This window comes from Diabrotica virgifera, chromosome 1 (assembly GCF_917563875.1).
Source record: "Diabrotica virgifera virgifera chromosome 1, PGI_DIABVI_V3a".
Lineage (NCBI taxonomy): Eukaryota > Metazoa > Arthropoda > Insecta > Coleoptera > Chrysomelidae > Diabrotica > Diabrotica virgifera.
This window is the reverse complement of record NC_065443.1, coordinates 233,800,907-233,825,199: the sequence shown is the minus strand read 5'-3', so window position 1 is coordinate 233,825,199 and position 24,293 is coordinate 233,800,907.

Here is a 24,293-nt window from a genome sequence, read left to right as displayed (position 1 = left end):
TATGTAGAATTTGATTACGGTGAATTTTTATTTGAGTGTTTTTGACGTAAAATTAAAATTAAAATCTTTGGAGTTATAGAGCAAAAATTGAAAAAAAAACACGATTTTCGGGCTCCATTTTGTTTATAAAAAAAAGTAGCACACTATCTGCGGACTTTGCAAACCTATATTATTAATATATACAATCATAAGATTCGATTCCAGCAATAAAATGGCTGGTAAATAACTTTTCCTTGTATTTTGCTAATTAGCCCACAGTATTGGTTTAATATCTAAGCTAAGGTATATATGTAAACATAAAACAGCTAATTTGCATAAAGTCCAGAAAGAAGGAGGCCAAAAATGAAGATATCTACTGTTTTTAAGTTAAACGCGCATAAGCTATATCTACTCGCTTAGTAAAACTGTAAAAGTTAGCTTTACTTTAAAACTATTATTAGGTGTATGTATTAGTACATGGTGTATTAATATCTACTTCAAATTGCATTATAATCCCATCTAATAACTGCTAGTAGACAAGGCAGAATACTCTCTAGTTATGATCAACGCTCGTGCATATACACTACAAGCGACTAAAGCCGTGAATAAACCTACAGGTTTACAAAGATTCTGACTACTAAATTGTTAATTGGATCTCCCCCATTCCCGCACTCGCTGAATCTATCGATCACAATAGGCGAATGTATCATTTATCGAGAAGTGCCGAATCTAGCGAGCACTAACAATTCAGAACATTATGTATTGTTTCTCGTCGATTCATGAAACTAATTTAATTATTTAGTTCTTCTCTAGCTGATGACTTTCGTATTTAATCGATTCGTACAAAATTTACTGCTATACAAATAAAAACAGAATGTGTGTGTACTTTGTACGCACGTAAGAAGTTATACTTCTATTGTAATATAATTTCAACGAAATAAATATACTTAACAGTTATAATACAAAAAATTAACAATAATTACCAAAAATTAACCAAAACTTAACAATGCCAAAAATTAAAAAAAAATTAATCGTCCGGGATTTGAACCCGCGATCTCGCGATCTCTCGATCTCTGGTCCAATGCCCTACCAACCAGGCTATCAAGGCGCCTGTTATTAACGTTTCGCATATACATAGTTACACATCACGGTGACAAGTGAAATATAAAAATAGATATTTTATTATTTTACGTCCAAGGAAGGCAAATCCAAAGACACAAAAATTATAATAAATAATACAGTTTGTCCAATAATAAATATTCAGAATTCATATTCGATATTGAACAGAATTATTTTATCACCCAGTAGACCGCACGAATTAATTTATTTTATATTCACGCACGTAGATTAATTAGTTTAGATACAAATTGGTCAATTATCAACAATATAATTTGGAAATGTCACGAAACTGCTGACAAAAGTAGAATTATTTACCTTAATTAGATATACAAATCACGGGGGACTAGCGTCACCTATGACCCAATTTAAGCTTCTATAAAACTAGGCTCTTGGGCCTAGAAAGAGAGTTCTCATTCAGTATTCAGCTAATCGCGTATCAATTATCAGTTACAGTGTTCGGCGGTTCTCCCGGGATTGAAATATATCCTTGTGTTCGTCTATATCAATAAACGTATTTATCGCTACTCACGTCTTTTAAATCCTACGTATTTACACATGGTCCTTATCGAGAAAAAAAGGAGGCCTACAAGTACAGTCCACACCAATCGAAATCAGTAGCAAATAGACGACACTAGGCCCGGGAGAACAGAACCAGAGCGAAGCAGAAGCCGTAACCAGAAAAATACAGGTCAGAAGCCGTATCCAGAAAAATAACGGTCATAAGCCGTAACCAGAAAAATACAGGTCAGAAGCCGTATCCAGAAAACTACAGGTCAGAAGCCGTAACCAGGAAAATACAGGTCAGAAGCCGTATCCAGAAAAAATAACGGTCAGAAGCCGTAACCAGCAAAATACAGGTCAGAAGCCGTATCCAGAAAAATAACGGTCAGAAGCCGTAACCAGAAAAATACAGGTCAGAAGCCGTATCCAGAAAACTACAGGTCAGAAGCCGTATCCAGAAAAATACAGGTCAGAAGCCGTATCCAGAAAACTACAGGCCAGAAGCCGTATCCAGAAAAATACAGGTCAGAAGCCGCATCCAGAAAAATACAGGTCAGAAGCCGTAACCAGAAAACTACAGGCCAGAAGCCGTATCCAGAAAACTACAGGCCAGAAGCCGTACCCAGAAGAGTTACTGCAGATCCAGAAAGAAATCTGCAGGTCAGAGGGCATATCCAGGTGCGCATGCAGAGCCAGTCCAGAAACATAAAAAAGAAAAAAAAAACCGTAAGTTTTTGAACAAATTAACATTTTTCCAACTATTTCGTATCGTATAACGCAATATTCTTTCCAATTTTAAACCGAATTATTCGACCTATACATATTTACAAAAATTTTAGTGCATTCTATACAATAGTTGCCATTCAAATAAATTTAAATATTTACTAACTATTTACTCTTTTATTTTTGTTAACTATATTTGCCTATATTTATTTATTGATTCTAACTATGTTTGCCTTATATATTAACTATACTTTGACTATATAATAATAATAAACGGTTAGCCCTACAAATATTTACTACCTACCTATTTCTTTATGTTACAAGTTGATAAAGAAAAAACATTATACCCTAATAATTTCATAGTGCATATAAATAGTTACGAAAAAATACGGTAAAAACATTTATTACTGCATAAAATAGAAAGTACGTGGATTTAAACATGGAAGCGTTACAGAACAAGCAAGCTGAGCTTGGAGGAGAGATTTCTAAACAGGTGTCGTCTCTTAAGAGAGACCCTGGATCCCGCAAGAATCAACAATACATTAAAGAGCGTCAGGATAGATTAGAGGATTATTGGACAAGGTTTGGGCATAACCACGAGAAATTATTAGATAGCGGAGTAACGAAAGACAAGTACTTCGAAACAAAATACTACGAGCAGGTTTTTAAGACATATATTGAGGGAAAAACCCTATTGGAAGAATATGGAAGAATATTGAAAAGAGGAAAGACAACAAAAGGAAAGGAGATACAAATAAGAAAACAAAAAATCGAGGAATTATTACAAGAATATGAACAGGAGTTGCAGTACGATGAAGAACTGCAAGCAGAATTGAAAGAACACATGGAGAAAATAAACACACTCATCATAGAAGCAACAGTAAATGATGAGCTAGACGTTATAGACAGTGACGAAGTAGAGAGGATAGATCAGCTAAGGAGGAAGGTCAGGGAAACGATAAAGAAAATGCGGCCTGCAATGCAACGACCAGACAGCACACAGAGAAGAGAGGGAGTAACATTACCGCAGGTAAAAATCCCTGTGTATGAAGGAAGATATGAAACGTGGAGAACTTTCCACGATCTGTTTACAAAGGTAATACATGAAAACGAACAGTTGTCGAGAGCAGAGAAGATGCAGTACCTCAAAACACAAGTAAGAGGGGAAGCCCACAGGATGATACAACACTTGCACATATCCGAAGCCAACTACGAAGTGGCATGGAACATGTTAAAGGAAAGATATGAGAATCCGAGGATGATACTGTTTAAACTAATAGACAGGATGTTACTAGCACAGGAAGTAAAGGATTCTTCCGCTAGAGCACTGAAATCACTACATGACACCTTCCATGAGTGCCTGGAAGCCATAGGAGGGTTGGGAACAGACACGGAAGCGTGGAGCCCATTGATAGCGCGAATTAGCATAACAAAATGGGACAATGAGACAAGGAGACTATACGAAAACCACAGCGGAGACAGTAGAGAGATACCGACGTTCAAGTCAACACAAACGTTTCTACAGCGACGATTCCAAACACTGGACCTGCTGGAGTCAGAAAAGAGACAAGAGAAACAAGGAGGAACGGGTAAGAAAACAAGAATGGGTTGCGTGATATGCAACGGAGATCACGGAGTACCATACTGCAGAGAATTTCTGGAACTCAAGGTAAAAGACCGGAACAGGATAATACGAGAAAAAGAATGGTGTGCGAATTGTCTAGCACATAAGAAGGAGAAACAATGCTTTTCACAGGTTAGGTGCAAACACTGTGGCGGAGACCACCACCAAACGTTGCATTATGAAACAGGAAACACAGGCAACAGAAGAAACACAAATGAAACAAGAGGAGAACAAATACAGGAAAGAAATGGAAGAGAATCAAACAGTAGAAGAAACGGGTACCAATCGGACAGGTACAGAGGAGGAAATAATTATTCCAACAACGCCAGAGAACAAAATAACGGAAGACGAGACAATACGCAAGGGAACAATGGGCAAAGAAACAACAACACACAGCAAAGAGGACAGAACTCAGTTAACTGTGCAAGCCATAAGGAAGGTGAAGCATTACTAGCCACAGCAGTGGTACGCGTAAGGGATGCGAATGGAGAGCCTCACATAATGAGAGCATTGATCGACCAAGGGTCACAATGTGCATTTATAACGGAACAAGCGGCGACGGCGCTAGGAACAAAAAGGCAGCCAATACAGGCGACCATATCCGGAATAGGCTCGTCAGGGGAAAAGACAGCCAACTGGAGTATGAAACTATTGATCGGAAATCATTACCAAAGTGACTTCGAGATGGAAATAGAGGCACTGGTACTACCGAAAATAACAAGCGATTTACCGGAACAGGACATAGTCCTACAGGATTACAACGAGAAGAATGTGCTACTGGCAGACCCAAGATACTACAGGGTAGGAAAAATAGACTTATTGCTAGGAGTAAAAGAATATAGTTACATATTGACAGAAGGGATGCACAGAAGAAGTAATGGACTACTAAGTCAAAACACCAAACTAGGATGGATAATTTCGGGGATAGCGAAAGAAAGGGAGACCACTAAAGCAGAAGTATGCTGTATGATATCCAGACAAGAAATGGACATACAAATAAAGAAATTCTGGGAATTAGAAGAAGTGAATCAAGAAACAAGTTTATCAGTAGAAGAGCAAGAATGTGAAGAAATGTATCGTCAGACAGTAAAAAGAAATGAAGAAGGTAGATACGAAGTGAGAATTCCGTTTAAGGAAGACGTCACAAAGTTAGGAGAATCTAAGCAGCAGGCATTCGCCAGATTGATGCAACTTGAAAGGACGTTCACAAAAGACAAACAGTTAGAAACGAATTACAGACAATTCATGGAAGATTATGAAAACCAAGGTCATATGGCAATAGCGGAAGTCCAGGGAGGAGGTTACTACCTACCTCATCATCCAGTGAGAAAGGAGGACAGCACTACAACAAAAATAAGAGCCGTGTTTGATGCATCAAGTAAAAGCTCATCAAGAGTAAGCCTAAATGATATTATGCACACGGGGCCAAAATTACAACAGGATTTGACAGATATACTATTGAGATGGAGATCCCATAAGGTAGCATACTCAGCGGATCTGGAGAAAATGTTTAGACAGATCAGAATGACAGAAGAAGACCAAATGTATCAAAAAATACTCTGGAGAAAGAACACAAAGGATCCAGTGCAAGAATATAAATTAAAGACGGTGACATACGGCACGGCCGCAGCACCATTTTTAGCATTAAGAACAATACAACAGTTACAAGAGGATGAAGGAGGGAATTTCCCTACAGCAGCGAAAATAATAAAAGAAAATATGTATGTAGACGATATATTAGGAGGAGCGGAGACGTTAAAAGAGGCAGAAGCAGCCCAAAAGGAACTAATACAAATTTTTAAGAAAGGTGGATTTACACTTAGAAAATGGTTGAGCAACGAAGAAAAAATAATGGAGAACGTACCGGAAGAAATGAGGAATGTAGACTCAAAAGCATTCAAGCAAGAAGAAATACGAAAGACGTTAGGAATACATTGGTCACCCAAAGAAGATACAATCAGATTCAAGATAGAAATAACGACGACAAAGAAAATAACGAAAAGACACATACTGTCAGAAGTAGCAAAACTATATGACCCATTAGGATGGATAGCACCAGTAGTAATTCAGGCGAAAATGTTGATACAAGAACTTTGGGAGCAAAAGACCAGTTGGGACAAAGAATTAACTAGCGCGCAACAAAGCCGGTGGAAAGCATATCAGGCACAATTAATAAATCTTGAGAGAATAACATTATCCAGGTGGAACAATTTAAATAAAACAAACAGAGTAGAACTACATGGATTCGCAGATGCGTCTCTGAAAGGATATGGAGCGGTTATTTATTCTAGGGTATTAGACCCGGAAATTAAAACAAATCTATTGATAGCAAAATCTAAAGTCGCACCATTGAAAGGGAAAACGACATTACCAAGATTGGAATTGTGTGCCGCGGTACTATTAGCAAATTTAATGAAGAAAACCCTACAAGCATTGAACAGGGAGAACATGGCAATATATGCATGGTCGGACTCAACAATAACCCTGGCTTGGATAAAGGGATCATCAAAAAGATGGAAAATGTTCGTCGCCAACAGAGTAGAGGAGATAAAAGGAGTTATAGCGCCAGAAAATTGGCATAAAGTGGATACGAAAGAAACCCCAGCGGACATCCTCTCACGTGGAAGTACCGCTTCAGAGTTATTAGAAGCAGAGTTATGGTGGAAGGGACCAACTTGGCTAACGAGTAAAAAAGCACTGAGGTTACCGGCAGAGGATATACCTGAAACAAATGAGGAGGAAGTCAAAACGAAAGTAACGACGCACATGGTAACGATAAAGGAAGACATATGCGAGAGATTCTCGAATTTAGAAAAAATGAGAAGAGTGGTATCATATTGTATGAGATTTGCAAACAACTGCAGAAAGAAGGACAAAACTCAAGGACAACTTACAGTCCGAGAATTAGAGGAAACATTGTTAAAAGTGATAAAACTCACACAAATTAACAACTTCAAGCTAGAAATAAATAAACTGGAAAAGAAGCAGCAACTAGACAGGAAAAACAAATTAGCATCATTGGTACCGTTCCTGGATAAACAAGGGATTCTAAGAGTCACCGGAAGGCTCAGGCACACGAAGCTACAGTACGCGGAAAAACATCCTATAATTTTACCTAAGGACAGTCATACAAAAAATCTACATAGCGGACTACAATAGACATTACAATACATAAAGAGGAAATATTGGATAATAAACGGAAGAAGAACCGTGAAAAGTCAGTTAACTAAATGTATAAAGTGTAGGAGGTATAAAGGACAAGTAGCACAACAGTTAATGGGAGACCTGCCGGAGGACAGAGTGAACCCGAGTCATCATTTTAAGAATACAGGGATAGATTACGCCGGGCCGATAAAAATAAGTACTACGAAAGGCAGAGGACAAAGGAGTTATAAAGGATACATTGCAGTATTTGTGTGTCTGTCAACAAAGGCAGTACATCTTGAGGTAGTAAGTGATATGTCTACAGATGCATTTATTGCGGCGTTCAAAAGATTTACGGCACGCAGAGGACAGTGCGTCAACATTTACAGTGATAACGGAACCACATTCGTAGGAACGGCAAACTTACTAAAAAAAGAAAATCAAAACCTAGAGGACGAGATAAAACAAGGATTAATTGCACTAGGCACCCAGTGGCACGTCATACCTGCATATGCGCCACACTTCGGAGGATTGTGGGAAAGCGCCGTGCAAATAATGAAATATCATCTGAAAAGAATCATAGGGGAAACAGTACTGACATATGAAGAACTGAGTACGGTGCTAACACAAATAGAAGCCTGTATGAATTCGAGACCATTATGTGAATCATCAGAAGACCCAGAAGGAAAAATAGCAATCACACCAGCTCACTTCCTTATAGGGAAAGAAATTGTATCACCGAATCGGGAAGAAGAGCTCACGACGTACTTGAAGATGCCAGTAAGGTGGCGAATATTGGAAAAAATAAAAAGGGATTTTTGGAAGATTTGGAGGCAAGAGTACCTGCAACAGTTACAACAAAGGAATAAATGGCATAAAACACACCCAAACATAAAAAAAGAAGAAATAGTCATAATTAAGGAAGAGGATACACCTCCAGGTAGATGGCCACTAGCAAGGGTAATAGAAACACACCCTGGAGCGGAGGGATTAACCAGAGTAGTGTCAGTGAGAAAGGCAAACGGGAAAATAACAAAAAGACCTATACATAAGCTGATAAAATTAGAAGAAGAGAAACAGGAAAAACCAAAGAATTCATCAGGATCAAGATGGAAGAAAATATTAATCGCAATAATGTTTTTAACACTATTGAAACCCATGAATGCAGAACTGTATAAAATATATAATCCGGAACCAGGGTTATTTACTGAAGACCTTGGAGAGGTTTACATAGATCGAGGAACATTCCGAATAAAAGTGCTAATCGAAAAAGGAAGAGTTCAAAAGGAGCATCAACTGATAGGAAGTATGATACAAGGCATACGGGATCTGTGCCAAGAGACAAAAATCGTAAATTGTAAGGAGATAATAGGGAAGATAGAGGAAGGACAAAGGAAGGCGGAGTCAAGTGAAGCGTTGACAGTAGAAATAAAAGGAAGAGAAAAAAGAGGAATATTAGGCACAATATTAACCTCCATATTTGGAGTGAACGACGAAGCCTATAGTGACATTGAGACACTAGACAAAAACCAGAGAGAATTAATAAAGGGGTCGCAGCATCAGGCAAAGATAATGTTAGAGACAATAACGTCAATAAACCACACGGAGATGAGGATAAATGAACAGATGAACAAGTTTAACAAAGCACTATTCACAGGCCTACAAGAAATATCAAAAGGACTCAATGAAGTAGAAGACAAAGCATTAAGACTAGAAACCGAATATAGCACGTTACGAATACAAACCATAGCATTACAAGTTACGGAGTTCATAAACGAATATATTCAATTTTACGAGGGAATATTAAACCTGCACTACAACCACGGCCATTTCGTTGATATAATAAAGCCGGGTCAAATAATCAAGTTAATAGAAAGAGCGGGGAAGATACTACCACAAGGAGTGGAAATACGACGACAACCCATTATAGAAACAGAGGTCAGCCATGACGACAAGTATATAAAGGTCATCGGCTACTTCATAGTGACAGGGAGAAATAATTACAGCATGCTCAAGATCACCGCGATACCACTTAAGGTCGAGGGGTCAGTGTTGCATTCGTTTGTCGCCCCAAGAAATCTACTGATTGTAGATTATAACACTCTCCACTACTTCGAATTGACCGCAGAAGATAAAGCAAGATGCTTACAGCTGGCACGGGCACAGATAGCGTGCTCTCCAACGGCCGTAATGAACATGGATACCAAACCAAACTGTATACTGGAAGAAATTTATGAGCGATCTAAGAATAGCACATGTCCAGTGGTTACCCGGGCAATACATCAAGCTCAGTGGAGTAAGATGGGTACACCCAACCTTTGGTTAATAATCACACCGATTCCGATACACCTGTCCATTATCTGTGATGGAAATCGGAACGAAAGAGTTCTGGAGCGAGTCTCATTTCTGAAACTCTCGCCCCGATGCATCGCCCAAACGAAAAACATTACATTACTCCCCACTAGCAGCGGGGTGGAGACAGCGATAACCAGCTACCTGAAGACTCCGATCACTCCTGTAGCGCAGTTGCTGACGATGCCAAGACATCTGTTAAATACGATTCAACCCACACACATTGGACGAAGAAAGTCTGGAGCAAGAAGTAGCGCATACGCCCTGGCGAAAGATACATGAGTCACATTGGACTTATTTAACGGCCACCGGGGTCATTACTTCGATTGTGGTGATTGGTCTGCTCATATTGTGGAGATACTGTCCTGGTATACGAAAATGTCGCTCAGGCAAAGCACTTAGGCAGACACCCGACCACGAGGTAACTTCTTTAGCTCGTAACCGGAAAGACGCCTCCCCGTCGACTTCCAAAGCCGACATCCCCCTCAACACTTTTTCATCTAGTAGTCCCAATTTTGATCTAAATATAGAGTCGGACGGTGAAAGCTAAGTTAACAGTTGGAAAAATATTGATTATTCTTAAACTACTTATTAATAAATTATGTATGTTGTCATATTGGAGATATGGTTGTTATATTTTATATTTATGTTATACTTGTAAACCTCGAACACTGATACTTGGGACAGCTTCCGGCGGGCAGTATGTCCAATAATAAATATTCAGAATTCATATTCGATATTGAACAGAATTATCTTATCACCCAGTAGACCGCACGAATTTATTTATTTTATATTCACGCACGTAGATTAATTAGTTTAGATACAAATTGGTCAATTATCAACAATATAATTTGGAAATGTCACGAAACTGCTGACAAAAGTAGAATTATTTACCTTAATTAGATATACAAATCACGGGGGACTAGCGTCACCTATGACCCAATTTAAGCTTCTATAAAACTAGGCTCTTGGGCCTAGAAAGAGAGTTCTCATTCAGTCTTCAGCTAATCGCGTATCAATTATCAGTTACAGTGTTCGGCGGTTCTCCCGGGATTGAAATATATCCTTGTGTTCGTCTATATCAATAAACGTATTTAGCGCTACTCACGTCTTTTACATCCTACGTAGTTACACACAGTTACTAAAAAGCACTAATATATTATTTTAATGGCTTATTTGCGCTGATACATAATTTGAAAGACTAGGAACGAACAACATACTATTGAACGTAAAGAAATACCTATAATAATGCCTGTAATAATTAATCACCTAGGTAGATCTTGGCCATAGAAATAAGTTGCTTTAAACTGCAGTTAAATATATCGTAGTAAATACTTAAGGCATTATAATAGCTGCACATGACGAATAGAGGAGAATTCAACATGTAAGGTTAGTTCTAGCTTGTGTATTTCTGAGTGTACCTAATCGAATTTTAAAAGCCATGTTTATTTTCCAAATAAAAATTTTATTTATGTTTTCTGACAGCAGTAAAATGTATTTTGAATTAAATAAATTACGCACATTCGTCTTTTTGTGTCAATTAAAAAAAAACAATTGGTCACCCTCTATAAATAATTATGTTAATGTTTATATTATTGAATAGAGAATTAAATTCCCTTTCAAATGAGCTAGCATGCGATCCCTATTCTTCTTTAAAAAATCATCGATTACGTCATCACGTCCAGACGGATGACGTCACTAGTATGATATATATGCCAAATATTATAAATTAAAATCAAAAGTCGACCTGTTTCGGTAATTTTTAATAATGTTGTTTATTTAGCTAATAATGAATTTATGTGGTACTTTATGGACACACTGTATACGAGTAATTATATCTGTACCTATAAATAAATAAAAATAGAAAATATTTATTTCTTTTCTATTCAATGGCGGTTTTTTTATAATTTTTGTTTTATTTATTTCTCGGTTTAAGGTCAAAAAATACATTCTTAAATACATATGCTAGGTTTATTGCAGTTTAGACATTTCTATTAAAAATTTCGACATTTCTATAAAAAAAATGTAAAGCAACAAAATATACGTATGTACCTATAAAAATAATATTGTAGTACTTATGTTATGAAATAAAAAATTTATGACTATGAATCTGCAATCAATCACAAACAAGTCTGGCTAATTGGCTCTGCCAAAGACATTTTTCAGAAAATAAAAGACATTCGTATTCCTATTTCTCAAGCAATAAATTGAAATATAAATATACAATACTTACAATAATATTAATTGCAATAAAAACTTAGACACCTAAATTTAATAGATGTCTTATTTTAATGGGTGCCGAAATCAATGAGGGTTTGTAGCGTAATAGTGTATATCAAAGGCTAACCGATTTCAGCACTCTGGTGCCGTGGTATAGGAGCATCTGTAAATATGCATCCAGGACTCGTTTTGACTCGTTGGAGCGCTAATCTTACTGATCTGGCATGTATATCAACTAGTTGTAGTTGGCTTCACCAACTACTCCATAGTAATTGTAGTTATGACGAATTGGCAATTAAACAAACTTCGTCCTCCATGCAGTGGCAATCCATAATAGTTCGGTAGATCTCAAAGTTTGCCAGATTTAATTAAAGAGACAAATTTCACATTGAGCGAGACATAATCCATTGGAGGATATAATTTGAATCACATTCCTAAAGCTTGTTAGTTGTTAGGATGTTAAAACTTACTCACATAAACTTACAAGAGAACAATCGTGCCCAATGCGACAAAGGTTTGAGGTTTAAACAACGGCAATTAAATAAAAAACAAGAGAATTCAAATAATAGTCTATAGAATAGAATAGAAATATGCTTTATTGTCACTGAAAATTATACAATTTTATGGACAAAGCTTAACATAGAGTCACGAAAAAATATGGTACATTCCATGTCAAATCACACAAAAAAATTTTGGATCTCCGATTTGTCTGAAAATTGGTATATAGTAGGGTGGGTCGAAAAACAATAATGTTTCATTTTTTAAGCGCTATACCGCGGAAAACTTGCCTTTGGGGTATATAAGTAAAATGCAAAGTAAAATAAAGTTATATATTGAACCCCCAGCTAGCGCATCACACTTAAAAGTTTAGTTTTTTTCAGAAATCAAGACACTTTTCAATTATTTTTACAATCTTTAGCCAATAATATTTGAACGTGCTATAGTGAAAACTGTTTAGTTAATAGTTTAAAAAATAGGAAATTAATTTGAAACAGACAATATCTTTTAATTTGAGCTAGCGCAAAATACTCAAAAATTGTTAAAATTCACAAATTAGCACCTTAAAAGAAGGTGTGGTCTAGTATATTGTGTTGGGTATTATTAGCACAATCCATTTCTTGTTCTTTTACTTTACACTCCATTTAATTAGAATATAATTATTATAGTGTGTTTAAAGTTATAAAGGATATAAATAAAACAACTTATAATTTTAATAACATGTTTAATTGAAACAAAAAAGAAACCAAATTATAGCCAAACAATGTCAACAAATTAAATGAAATTTTGACTTTAGAAAGAGTCTTTTACTCACTATTTCTGAGTGGGTACGTTGAAGCTGCGCTTGCTGTCAAACTTTGGCATCGAAGCTCTGGATGCTACGGTAGATCTCATGAAACCATCTCATTACTTAGCAGCGACGACTTTTTTAGATGCTTCAATCAAACGAAATTTTTTAAAGTTCCAATCCTCGGGTGTTTCACCAGCAGTGATTTTAGCCCAAACTTTATCATCAGAGACTCTCCGTAACAGTGATGGTGGTGTAATTTCAGTGGTGTTCCAATCAAATAATTCAGTAGAGTCAGTCGCGTGAAAGGTGATTTTTTCAGGTCAAAAAACCCTAATTGCTTCTGTTTCTGTTGCTAACATACTTGCTTTAATTATTCTTCGGAATCCTAATTCTCTTATGTGTTTCCTTTCATACACTATCATCCTCAGTAGCAAATTTTCTGGGTGGGAAAAAATGCATTTTTTGGATTATAGGATCAACTATTTTAATCAAATTCTATGGTAGAAATCTGGTTGATTTGATAGCCCCAAAAACGTGTTCAGATCCATCTGTTATGTATTTGCTGTACTTTGTTTTGAACCATACAGGCATGTATAATTTAAAAATGAAGGATACCAACAATTTGTGTTCAACTGAAGACGTTTCCACATTTACATACAGTCTCAAAACTCTGTTAGCTGTAGTCAACCATCGAGAGTGGGAAAGTGGACCCGGTTCTCGAACAGGATAAGTCCACAGGGCAGTTGCCTGACTTTATCGCACAACTTTAGTCTACATAGAAGATACTATTCATCTTTACTCAAAAGACTGTGATTAACTAGTCCTCCTAGTGGTTAGGAACGAGATGGTTTCATAAGAAATGCTGTAGCATCCAGAACTTCGATGCCAAAGTTTGACAGCAAGCACACCTTCAACGTACCCACTCAGAAATATGAGTAAAAGACTATTCTTAAAGTCAAAATTTCATTTAATTTGTTGACATTGTTTGGCTACAATTTGGTTTCTTTTTTGTTTCAATTAAACATGTTATTAAAATTATAAGTTGTTTTATTTATATCCTTTATAACTTTAAACACACTATAATAATTCTATTCCAATTAAATGGAGTGTAAAGTAAAAGAAAAAATGGATTGTGCTATTAACACCCAACACAACATACTAGACCACACCTTCTTTTAAGGTGCTAATTTGTGAATTTTAACAATTTTTTAGTATTTTGCGCTACCGGAAATTAAAAGATACTCTCTGTTTCAAATTTATTTCCTATTTTTTAAACTATTAACTAAACAGTTTTCACTATAGCACGTTTAAATATTATTGGCTAAAGATTGTAAAAATAATTGAAAAATGTCTTGATTTCTGAAAAAAACTAAATTTTAAGTATGATGCGCTAGCTGGGGGTTCAATATATAACTTTATTTTATTTTGCATTTTACTTATATATCCCAAAGGCAAGTTTTCCGCGGTATAGCGATTAAAAAATGAAACATTATTGTTTTTCGACCCACCCTAGTATATAGCTTCTGCGGGACGTAAAAATAAGATATTTAAGGTCAAAAAAACTTCTTCTTCTTTTTTTCTCAAAATGTTATTTTATGCGATTTTACAGTGATTTGGTGTTTATTTAAACAGATTTGCATTTTATGTTGTAAAGTATGAACGAGAAACATAATATTTTAATAGAAAGGACTCAAAAATGTCATTGTATGGCATTATAACAAGTTATTTTGAATCAAAACAAGTTTTTGATTAAATTTTATAGTGTAAAAAACGTTAAAATACCGTTTTTTACATTTTCCTCCATTCCCAAAATATATCATCATCGATTTGGCTGAAAATTTTCCCATAGATAGCCAAAAGATAGGACTTTAAGTGGTTAGAAGGATTTGAATTATATTACAATACCAAAAAAGTTACATGCAGTAATATCAGACTCAAAAGTATATATTAGTCCAGTCGGGATACCATTTGACCTTGAATGCCGAGCTCCCAAAATTTTATTTTTCTGATCTTTAGGTGAGTCAATAGTAGCCTAAATTTAAAATCACGAATGAATTCCTCCGTTACGTTAGCCGATATCTTGATTTTAAAGGAGAACCTGTTTTGCTCAATATCTCCGCCATTTTTAACTTTTCGACAAAAATGGTAGGAACTGAAATTGTTCCAAATAAATCGTATTTACAATTATTACAATTTCTTTTTAAAAATTTTTGTCGTAAGGTCGATATTTTCGAGTTAATTGTACTTAGAGTAGACGCCTGTATTTTTGATTATAATATTGCATGTAACTTTTTTGGTATAGTAATATAATTTAAATCCTTCTCACCCCTTAAAGTCCTATGTTTTGTCTATCTGTGGGCAAATTTTCAGTCAAATCGATTATGATGTATTTTGGGAATGGAGAAAAATGTAAAAAAAACGGTATTTTAACGTTTTCTACACTATAAAATTTGATCAAAAGCTTGTTTTGAATCAAAGTAACTTGTTATAATGCCATATAATGACATTTTTGAGTCCCTTCTATTAAAATATTATGTTTTCCATTGATACTTTACGATAGAAAATGCAAATTTGTATAAATAAACACCAAATCACTGTAAAATCGCATAAAATAACATTTTGAGAAAAAAAGAAGAAGATTTTTTGACCTTAAATATCTTATTTTTACGTCCCGCAGAAGCTATATACCAATTTTCAGACAAATCGGAGGTCCAAACTTTTTTTGGTTCCCAAATTGAGTGATTTGAAATGGAATGACCCATATACATAACAATAACAAATACAATTTTATAAAATTAGATAAATCGTCAATTAAAAAAATATAAACAAGTTAAAAAAGTGAAGTAAAAAATCAAGTCTAGTCGCAATATAAGGGTCCCGTAGGAAATTCTAGCTCGCCGTGATTTGATGGTGGTATGACAGATTTTTTGGGTCGCTGAATTCAATGGAAGTGGCCTGGAAGCACAAATATTACCCGTTTAATTGGTATTAACCAATTATAATAAAATTAAGTATTTTCCAGGTATTATTCCAGGTGTTTTCTGGTGTATTTTTTGTCGCTCAATGAAATGCGACGAGTCGCGATTACTCAAAATATGTTCTTATTTTATTAATAACAAAACTGGTATTGTTTATTGGCCGAGAAGCTCTAAATAATGCGCTATCTACAGCAAGTCTGTAGTTTTTTCATAATATTTTTATACGTTAAATCAATTGCCACTGGTCGTGATAGCTTAAACCACGTTCCGACTTTATTATTAATAACTTATTGTAACAATAATTATTGTTTATTCGCCAATAACTCACCAAAGTACTTTCTATAGTAAATTTGTAATATTTTGTATAAGCACCTATTAGTATATTTGCACGCCAAATCGATTGTCACTAGTCGCGATTGCTCAAACTGTGTTTAGACTTTATTATTAACAAACTATTGCAAAAATCATTTTTTCAGGTTCAGAAAAAATTAATTTGACTTATATGTCGAGTTTATATTTTTATGTTTTTTAAAACCCAGAATCTATAAAAATTTTCAAGGTTAGCTAAAATATTTTCCTAATTTAAAAAATTATTTTATATTTTATTAAATTGTATTTTAAAAATACAAAAGCACTATAAAAAAACACATTTTGTATACTTTTTGATATTTTATTAAAGTACCAGACTAATCTCTTTACATTGGGTATAATAAGTATTATATTATACAATATTATTTATTATTATGTATTATTATAAAGACCATTACCTATATGTAAAATCATGAAACTAATAAGACGCATATTTGAATAGTATTAAATTATTTACCCCTTAAGAATATTTAAAGTAAATTTTTTGTATTAAATTTGAAACTAATATTTCTTGATATAAAAGATTTTTGAAATGCATTCAAATAATATCTAATTGTATAATATAATATAATTAGTTATTGAATATAATACTTATCTTTGGAATATATTTCTGAAAACATGCACCAACATATACATGTCTTTTGGAATCACAGAGCGCGAGTCTTATCAGGATGCGAATTGTTTTTTGAACGGACATGCAATAAGGTATCAGTAATGTGTTTTAAAATTAATAATATAATAGTCTCCCGTTTTATACCGCTGACGCGGCTTTGGGAATATAGCAGGGTAGTCTGCTATATCTAGGGCCTACGGTAAACAAGGAAGGTAACAGGGCCAGTGCTACGCTTCAACCGCCTATTATTACCCCTGGTTTTAGCCAATGTACTCATTATATTCAGGTTGAGTCGACCTGGGGCCTATAGACATTTTAAAAATGTCTAGTTGTTCTTGTCGGCGCGTGGGATTTGAATCTCGGCCAACCAGCACGGGAGCCAAGCATACTACCGCCTGAGCTATGCCGGCCCTAAATTTAAAACGGTTTTTAAAGTTATTAGCATTATTAAGTCGTATATATGTTCGCATTATTGATACGTTTTCTCCATAAAAGGAATTTGTTATCTTGTGATGATTCTTACTTAACATAGTTTACAAAGTTTTGATAAAAAGAGTTGCTTCTTCTTCTTGCAGTACCGTCTCCTATCGGAAGTTGGCTACCATGACAGCAATCTTAACTTTGTTGGCTGCAGCTCAGAACAACTGTATTGAACTGCACCCATACCACTCCCTTAAATTTCTCAACCAGGAAATTCTCCTACGTCCCACATTTCTCTTTCCCGATATTTTTCCTTGGATTATGAGTCTTAGCAGAGAGTACTTTTCTCCTCTCATTATGTGGCCTAGATATTCCAGTTTTTTCGTTTGTATGGTTTTTATGACTTCGCATTCCTTCCCCATCTTCAGCAAAACATCTTGATTTGTTACTATTTCTGTCCATGGTATTTTCCACATTCTCCTGTAGCACCATATCTCGAATGCCTCAGAGTTTCAATGTTTTCTTTGCCTCAATGTGTTGAATGCCTCAATTTTTGAAAGAAAAAAAGTGTTGCATAATTTTTTAAAATTATTAATTATTGATAGAATTTTATATTCACCATTGCCGTGCATACGGGTAATACATACATACATATCCGTATGTACGCCAATGGTGAATATAAAATTCTTAATTGTATGTCAAAAAACGCGCCATAACTAACTTTTAAAACAGAAGAGAGGTAAAAATAACTACCTCTTAAAGAGAATTACAGAAGAATTAATTTATTAATTACAACACTAAGGGCCGGTTGTTCGAACGCTAATCAACAATGATCATTATTAAATATTTAATTACTGTCACCAAAACTGTCAATGTCAACTTTGTTTGGGTTGCTGAAAACATAATTAATTACAATTATGAGATTTATTATTAATTATGTTAATAATTATTGTTATATTAATTTATTATAGTCTCAGAATTGTAATTAATGATGTTTTGACAACCCAAACAAAGTTGACATTGACAGTAATTAATTATTTGATAATGATCATTGTTGATTAGCGTTCGAACAACCGGCCCTTAGATTAACAGCCAAATTATAGCAAATAAATTCAATGAATTTATAGCACTAGCTGAAGAACAACACAGTTTTTGATCGGAAACATCATGCACAGACGTTATCTTTATAATTTAACAGGTAAAAAACAAATAATTAGAATACACCAAACTGGTATATTCATGTTTCGTGGACGTTAAGAAGACATTTGACCGGGTCGAAGTAAAGGACGTTATCCACATATAGCGATACGCTTTAATTACTATTTTTGCTAATTTTAATTTTAATATTTTTTCTGAAAACGAAATAATATTGGGTCATATAAAGTCACCGTTATTATACAAAACATCCGATGGACCGAAAGCCTACCTTCAGTGTTACTGGGCATACGAGCAGCGTGGAGAGAAGATTTAGGTACTTCAGCCGCCGAACTCGTGTACGGAGAACCATTATGTTTGCCAGGTGAACTATTGTTTTCGTCACAAAGAAACACCGACGACAATGCTCACATTTATTTAAAAACGCTTCGAAACCATTTCGAAAACCTCCGTCCTACGCAACCGTCGCATCATGGATCCGAAAGTACCTTCATTTTCAAAGACATGATAACCACCTCTCACGTTTTCACCCGCCGTGATACAATCAAAAGCAGCTTAGAAAACTCATATCACGGTCCTTTTCCAGTTGTTAAGCGAGGTAACAAGACTTTTGTCTTCCGGATAAATGGAAAAGAATCAACAATTTCCATAGACAGATTGAAACCAGCTTACAAGCTTCACGAAAGTACCCATGACGAAACAGAAAAAATGACAATATCCAGCAAAACAAACAACAGACCGCAGAGGAAAGCAAGATTTACTGAAAGTTACCAAGAAAGTGTCAGTTCACAGTGAATCAAGTGATTTTTTCTTTCTCCTCGTATAAACATTGTTTTTTTTTCTATTTTCAATTTTCATTATAATTTGTATATATTGTGTATTATTTATCGTCTTGGTCTCTCGGAGGGGGGTGTATAGCGATACGCTTTAATTACTATTTTTGCTAATTTTAATTTTAATATTTTTTCTCAAAACGAAATAATATTGGGTCATATAAAGTCACCGTTAATATACAAAACAGACGCTAAGAAAGACATGGTTTTACGAAACGAATGCATCCCCTGACTATATGTTTTTGGAGTGTCAGTTTAACAAACTGAAGTCCTCGTAAATTAATTACCATATCAGACCATTATGTCAACAACTCACTTAATGCATTCGAAAATGTTTTCTTAAAACTGCAAAAGTATACGCCAGACCTAGTAATTTATTGCTCATCTGGTCAGAGGAAAGGACAAACATATTATCGTTTGTGGCTTTCTTCTTTAGTCACGACACAGCGGGCGAACGAATCACACACAAATCGTTCGGCCCTTTTTCGAGAGAGACCTAAGCTCAAATACCTTTTGTTACGAAAATAAATAAATATTTACCGTTCGTTTTATTATATTCATTTCAATTAATTCCAGCAACACACCTACCGGAATACACATATATAATTTAAGCAAGAGAATAGCTCTAGTAAAAATCAAAACTATCGAAAATATCTACCAGAAGAACACATTAAAAGTAAAAGTAGAAGAGGAATGACCCACTAGAAGCAATGGTAAGATGGATCTCAGGACTGCCTGAGATCTCTATTGCTTTTAACATGGTATTAATATATGCTTAACTACAAAAAAGTAAGAACAAAAAAAATAACAAATGGGAGAAAAACAACTTAATCATAGAGATTCTGATCAATAAAAAGCTACAAGACTAAAAATTACAGCGACTATTTTTTAATGATTTTAACTTCCAATCGTATAGTAAGATATTTGATCACGTATTTAATTCTGTCCAACCAGATTAAAATTATACTGAGAATTATCTACTGTAGAAAATTACCGATAGAATTTTTTTAAGTAGATTGTTTCTGTTTAATGGCAACCAGTTCCCTAGTTTTGACAACTGTCACATTTTAGAAAATATCCATAATATACGTATTAAAAAATAATCTTACGAATATCACACGACAATAAGGATAAATAAGAAAATAATGCTTAATTTGTACTCAAATTTTTTGTCATTGGGCAATAGCCACTCGAGCCCTGCGGGCTCTCGTGTTTATTGCCAGACAACAAATTTTCGAAAAACTGTCGCATTATTTTCAATTTATTCTCACTCTCTTGTGATATTATACCCGATAATTTTTGATAATTTCCCGTCCTCAAGTATTACGTCAGATGCTCTTCGTTTTTACGAAAAAATGAACATTTAGTTACATTATCACGTTAACGGACAGAACGTCTATAGACGTTTAATTTCCATTAATGTAATGTGACAGAACGTCTATAATAGACATTGCATTTTTTTCTATTCTACTTTGGAAAGTACTTGCTTATTATATTTGACGCACTGTTTGTCAACGTGTTAATGACAATTAATATTTTCCAACTTGTCAAAGAGAACACCAGGAACGGGTTTAGCAAATATTTAGGTGAAGATATCAATAAAATATTAGTTAAAATGATTTCAAAAACAGTTTTATTCATGAAAGAATCTTATCGAATTACACTCGAACTCTTAAAAATTATCGATTTGTTTTGGCCTCGTGACACTTTGACATAATTTAAACAAACTAAAACAAATTAAAACTGTCAAAATCTCACTTGGGATAAAAATCGATAATTTTAGAGTTCTCGAGTAATTACTACTGATTAATTCATTTCAATTTCATTAATTCGTTTTTGATAATTTCCCGTCGTCAAGTATATTATGTCAGATGCCCTTCGTTGCTACGAAAAAATAGATTCAGTGACATTAATGACAATTAATGTTTTAAAAATTATAAAAGTGATGACTTTCAACCGTGAAATATTTATAACAACTATGTGTTTAATTGTACTAACTTGTACTTACATAAATAAATTACAATAAATTTTGGTTTTGAACAGTTTTATTCATGAAATAATCGCAACAAATTGCACTCGATCTCTAAAATTAATATAGAATTTTTGCCCTCGTGACACTTTGAAATAATTGACATATACGAGGGCAATAATTGCCCTCGTGACACTCGCCTTCGGCTCGTGAAATTAAAACTGTCAAAGTGACACTCGGGAAAAATTAAATAATTTTAGAGCTCTTGTGCAATTAATACTGATTATTTCATTCATAGGAGATTCTGACCAATAGAAAGCTACAGAAATTTAAATTAAATTGATAATTTTTGATAATTGCCCGTCGTCAAGTATATAACGTCAGATGCCCTTCGTTGCTACGAAAAAATACATTCAGTGACATTAATAACAATTAATGTTTTAAAAATTATAAAAGTGATGACTTTTAACCGTAAAATATTTATAACAATTGTGTGTTTAGTTGTACTAATTTGTACTTACATAAATAAATTACAATAAAATTTTGGTTTTGAACAGTTTTATTCATGAAATAATCGCAACAAATTGCACTCGATCTCTAAAACTAATATAGAATTTTAGAGCTCCTGTGCAATTACTACTGATAATTTGTTGCATTTCATATATATTTTTTGTACTTTTCGATTTTTTTTGTAACACTGTATTTAAAAGTATAACAAAGGAAGATCTGTGTTTTGTTATATCCTGTTTCTCAGAAATAAAGAATGTCGGGAAACTACTCTCCTGGTCTAGAGAATATACAATATACTGCAATTTCCTTTACTTACGTAAAAAGGTAATGATATTAAATTTTTGCTTTTATTCTCGGGTTATTTATGTGTTTCGATTTCCACCCTCCATCAATTCTGGAAGACTTCCAGTCTCGTTGTCGCTTGAAAATTTGCCGCACCTTCGGCGGCCAACAGAAATACTGGCCATCTTTTTAAATGACGTCCCATGTTTTGTTCAAGTTTCAAGAATACGAATTCGCGGCACCGCCTTTTTGGACTATTTCCAAGGGGTATTGATTTAACTCATTTCAAATGGCCCGGTTTATCTCTTCTATTTCGTAATCACATGAAATCCACGAGGTATTATCGCCGGGAAACATATTGGAATTGAAAAATATATGGTATGTTGTATGTTACTTATTCAGTCCCTTTATACAGGGCTAAAATTTATTTTTAAAATACACAATTAAGTTAAGATAAACAAAAGAAGATATTTGTCTATTTTTTGACTAAACAGACCTTTGAATAAGTCAAGAAGTTAGTACAAATTGTGCTAAAATACTAAAAACAGAGAGAAACGTATTTAATACGTATTTAAAATGATATAGAAGATATTATATAAGAACGCCGGGCCATCCAACCAATTCGTTTTGTAGGTATATCGATGTCAGAACATAGCGCTCATTTACCAGAACAACGTGACATTTCAAAATATCTGATTTTTGTATTATTCGTTAAATAGATCCGCCGTATTTCATTCTATATACTGAAAAAACGTGGTATCTTTACCATTAAAGTAAAGTGAGTTTTGGAGGGACAGAGACAGAAATGATGTGACAACTCATCTTGTAGCGTTGTTTCTTTTGGACACCTCGTTATTTTCGATAGTTTGACATATTAGTTATGATCTGTTTGGCGTAGGCTAAAGTGCTCTCTGTTTTCACAAACAACGTGACATCACGACTATACCACCCTGTTATTGCAAAGGTAGCCTACAATCAAATGTTTAATTTTATTTCTAAAATGTAACAAAGTTATTTGACCCGTTAATCCAGAAAAAATTCAGTAACATGTGAAGTAAACTTATCATTGATATCACGTTATTGTTGTAAAAATATTATTTTTCATAGGTAATATCATAAGAAGAACCAGTGTTGATGATAACCGGGATATTTTTGTTTTGATTATTTGTTGTTGTACACTTTTTCCAGAAAAATTATATTATCTCACAGTCTACTATGTCATTATATCACGTTATACATACTAATAAAAATTAAATTCACAATGAGCGTTATTTTTGCAGATGAGATCGCGGACTAACAAAATACTAAAGTTTGCATTAGAAAATACATAATAGTGCTGTTGCTGGATCGTCAGAAAATGAGGTTGTTAATACTAAACAATAATTCTAATTTTGATAATGTTTGGTAAATGAGAATTTTATGAATTTTTTTATTTTCTATTGATATAAATATTTTGTAAATAATTAATGTCGTTAATCCCAGAAAACATTACCGCTGCGAATCGACAAGTAGCAGCAATTCATTAAGTAGATCATTAAGTAGTTCTACAAAGAATATATCGTTATTCCACAAAGGTAAGTACTTTATTAGTAAAGTTGTACAACAATCGCAATCAAGATGTACTTGAATTAAACAAACCAAGACACGTTAACTGGTACTAGGAACACTCCCGAAGTCCCGAATCATGATTTACAATGTATACACTTTGTAAATCATTATTTGGGATTTACAATGTATATACATTGTAAATCATGATTCAGGAGTTCTTCTTGTAACAGTTAACGTGACTTTTTTTGTTTATTTCTAGTGCATCTTGAGTGTGAATAAAGTATAGTTTGTTATTAGTTTTTTTATATTGCAGAACAATATGCATTAAGTAGATTTTTGTTACTGTTTTCACTGGTCTACATATTTTTTTTTATTTTGTACATAGTGATGATTCTGTCAATGATCCCAATTATGAACTAGAAGAGCCAGAACGTAAGACTGAAAGTTTTGATGATGATATTGAAAACTGCTGTGACAACTTTCTATTTTCGACAAAGTACACAGAAATTCCTCCTTCTATATCGATTACTATTGACACTTCAGACAAAGATACTTACCAAGATAAAATGTTACAGGACAACTTAAAAAATGTACATTCAACTAATGTAGAGGAATCGATGAAAGAGGAACGAAAAAGGAAAAGAAGGTAATAAAACAGAAAAGTGA